The following is a 3,645-nucleotide window of genomic DNA, read 5'->3' on the forward strand; positions in this document are numbered from 1 at the left end:
ACATTGGAAAGAGGAATACCATTGACCCCATACTTTAGATAAGGAATAGCTTGCTGCATGTCCGCTGTCTTTTTCCTGATGCTTGTTTAGTATATTCTGAGATTATGCGCCGGGTACTATGGATCAATGATATAGATGGGGGTGGGGGTGCTAGTGGTATTCAGCGCACTGTCGGCTTTCACAATCTGTGCCCCGGGTGAACAGCTGTTGGTGCCGGTACCATAGCTCTTCACCGTCAGAAGGGCATTCCTAACAATCAGTCGGGAACTTCCTTCTTCATAGCAGCGACTATGGCGTTGTACTGTGAGAGTGGGGAGGAATGCCCCCTCCCCTCCTGATAGTACTCGTCCATAGATGAGTCTGTAGCATCAAGAAGACCCGAGTACGTAATAAACTGTAATATATATTATTTTTATATAAGATGGTGACTGTATATAAGATGGTGACTGTATATAAGATGGTGACTGTATATAAGATGGTGACTGTATCTACTGTGGACACTGCGGTGGAAATGTCTAGTCAGACACGGCTTTCATGAGACAGTAACAACAGTAAAAAGAAATGTACCGCAAAATACAAGAGAAGTGATAAACCACTGAACGCTCTGAGAGTTTCTTCTGTTACTGTGTATGAAGCTTTATATAGTGATATAATGGGGAATGAGGAAGGAGGTTTTTGTACGGCTCTGTATCACTGTGTGATAGGGTCATATCTAAGCTGTGCACAGTAATAATCTGCTACATCGTCTTCTGTCACTAGATGAATTGTAAGAGAGAATGAAGTTCCAGATCCAGATCCAGTGAATCTCTCTGGGATTCCAGAATGTCGAGTGCTGGCATGATAAATGAGAGGTTTTGGAGGCTGCCCGGGTTTCTGTTGGTACCAGGATATGTAATCCTTTTTAGCATAAATGGAATAAGGACTCTCACTACATTGACATGACATGGTGGCCGTACCTCCTGCGGACACAGTGATGAGCTTTGGATTTTGGGTCAATATGATCCGTCCACTGGAAACTTGGAGCAGAAAGAGAAGAGATAATGGTGAGAATCATTGCTAGAAATGACATGTGATCATTCTCCTCTTACTACATGTATACAGTCATGTCCTATTTCTTCTCATCTCTCCCACATAGTAGAAACCTCACTGGACATTACCTTGTATGTAAAGATACAGCACACAGAGCAGATATCTCAGGGAAACCATCTTCATTGTTCTGGGCGCTCACAGACACAGATCATTGGTTTCATGTCTTATTTATATCACATGAAATCTCCCGGGAATAGTCTGAGAGATGATGTAACAGGAAATATGTAAATCCTCCAGATGACATGACATGTAGATGACACTGCTCCAGTCCTAGTCACAGATTTCCCTTCTTCTCTCTATATAAAGCGTCTTCTCCTCGCTGTCACATTCTAGAAACTAGGAAATGTTCAGCACTGTGTTATGAAATCCTTACTTGTATACACTGTCAGTGAATTATATTGTCCATGTGTGTATATATGTGATGTTTGTGATGAACTAAGATTTTGTTACCTTTCTGTGGTCACATGGGAACCCCTGCGGTTTTGTAACCTCTGACCTTAAGTCTGTGATTTGCGCTCTCTTGTACAAGCTTACACCACAGATAAGGATTTGGCCTATAATGGACGCTGTTACCAGAGAAGTCAGTCCAGGCGTATTAGAGAAGGTTGTAACCTGCCAGACACACAAAGGTCTTCCTGGACATCAGAGAAGGGGAGGGGGATGACTGGTAGAACACAACTTCTCTGGAAAAAGAGAAACATTTCTACCCCCCACATCATACAAGGGGGAGGTGCCCTGACAAAGAAACACAGAGGGGGCATTTCTAGAACACCAGCAGGGACTCCCCATTACAAACATTGTTGATACCAAGAAAAAGTTTGTCACATCTTTGGAGAAGGACTATATCTTATAAGGGGTTTTCTCCTTTATTATCTTACAACTGTTTTGCTTGTCTATATCACCTTTGTGTGTCATGTTACATAAGCACTGAGCCCTTTGGTATTATAGGACTCACTTCAGTGATAGTACAAGTATGTCCTACAGATCCAGTGTCTTTATATAATATGTTGTCCGTCTGACTTCTGGGAGCAGTGACCTTGTGTCCTAGATTTCTATCCATCCTGAATGTGACAGGTGGTGGCAGCGTTTATCTGGGGTGTGTGGACTGTGCTGGGATGCAGCCTGAGTGTAAAGTGAATGTAAGATTGTGAAATGTCAGGTTTTCAGGACTTTACCCAATATCAGCAGTCTCAGCATATTCCTATAGACCAGAGGTAGGAAACCTTTTATGTACACATGCCAAATTAAATAAAAAAATCACAGATGAGTTGCTTGGAGTGCCGGGTAATAATTGTAAGGCCGGTGACCCCTATACTGAAGTCATGTCAGTGGCGGATCCAGGCTTTGTGGGGCCCTGGGCAATTGACTGTGGTGGGGCCCTACTTACCGGGGGTCTGGGGGTCCCCCCCCAGGATTCTTTTAAAATGTTAGCCCAAAAAATGCATTTTTGAGGCGTTTTTTTAACTAGTTAGCTGTGCTTGACCAACTTATAGAACTGACTTTATTTGTGTACTATTAGCTGCATTGGGAGCGTGCACGCAAGGCCAGTGGCATAGAAGCACCACCAAGCCTCGTGCTTGTAACCTATACCTCCGTTTTGAAGATAAGAAAGAGGGAGTAAATGTGCGGTGCGCTGTGCGCGCCGCGGCAAACTTGGCTCCGCCCACTTTCATGTTGACTCCGCCCATTCTCATTCATTTTTCATGTGCTCCCACACAGTATAATCCTCCTACAGTCACCCATAAATTATATGTCCCCCCTCCATCTCTCCCCCAGTTTCATATACACCCTTCATCTTCCCCCAGTTTCATGTCCCCCCCTCCATCTCTGTCCCCAGTTTCATGTCCCCCCATTTCTGCCCAGTTTCATGCCATTCACCCCCCTTCATCTGCCCCGTGTCATTCTGTTCTCTCCCCCTTCATCTGCCCCAGTGTCATGCCATTCTCCCTCCCTCTCATTTGCCACAGTGTCATGCTGTTCTTTCCCCCTTCATCTGCCCCAGTGTCATGCTGTTCTCCCTCCCCCTCATTTGCCCCAGTGTCACACTGTTCTCTCTCCCTTCATCTGCCCCAGTGTCATGCTGTTCTCTCTCCCTTCATCTGCCCCAGTGTCATGCTGTTCTCTCTCCCTTCATCTGCCCCAGTGTCATGCCGTTCTCCCCCCTCCATCTGCCCCCAGTTTCATGGGCCCCCTATATTATGTTCCATCTTGATGTTTAACACACACAAAAAACCCACACTCTCCTTCCCTCGCTCCCCCGCCGCTCTCTCCGCAGTCTCACTCATACACATATTGTAGGCACGATGTGACGTCATCACATCGCGGCTACAAATGCCGGAGTGCAGCATTAAAGCAGGAGCTGAACGTTGACAGCTCCTGCTTTAAACGCCTATGTATTCAGCTCATCGCCGATGAGTTAAAATCAGGACATACCTCCCACCAACCAGGACCATGTTGTTAGGTCCGGGCTGCGGGGCCCCGCTGGGCGGGGGCCCCAGGTGGTTGCCCGGCTCTGGATCCGCCCCTGTGTAATACCACCCATTTATGAGGACATGA

The sequence above is a fragment of the Leptodactylus fuscus genome, unplaced genomic scaffold (genome assembly GCF_031893055.1).
Source record: "Leptodactylus fuscus isolate aLepFus1 unplaced genomic scaffold, aLepFus1.hap2 HAP2_SCAFFOLD_375, whole genome shotgun sequence".
In the NCBI taxonomy this organism is placed as follows: Eukaryota; Metazoa; Chordata; class Amphibia; order Anura; family Leptodactylidae; genus Leptodactylus; species Leptodactylus fuscus.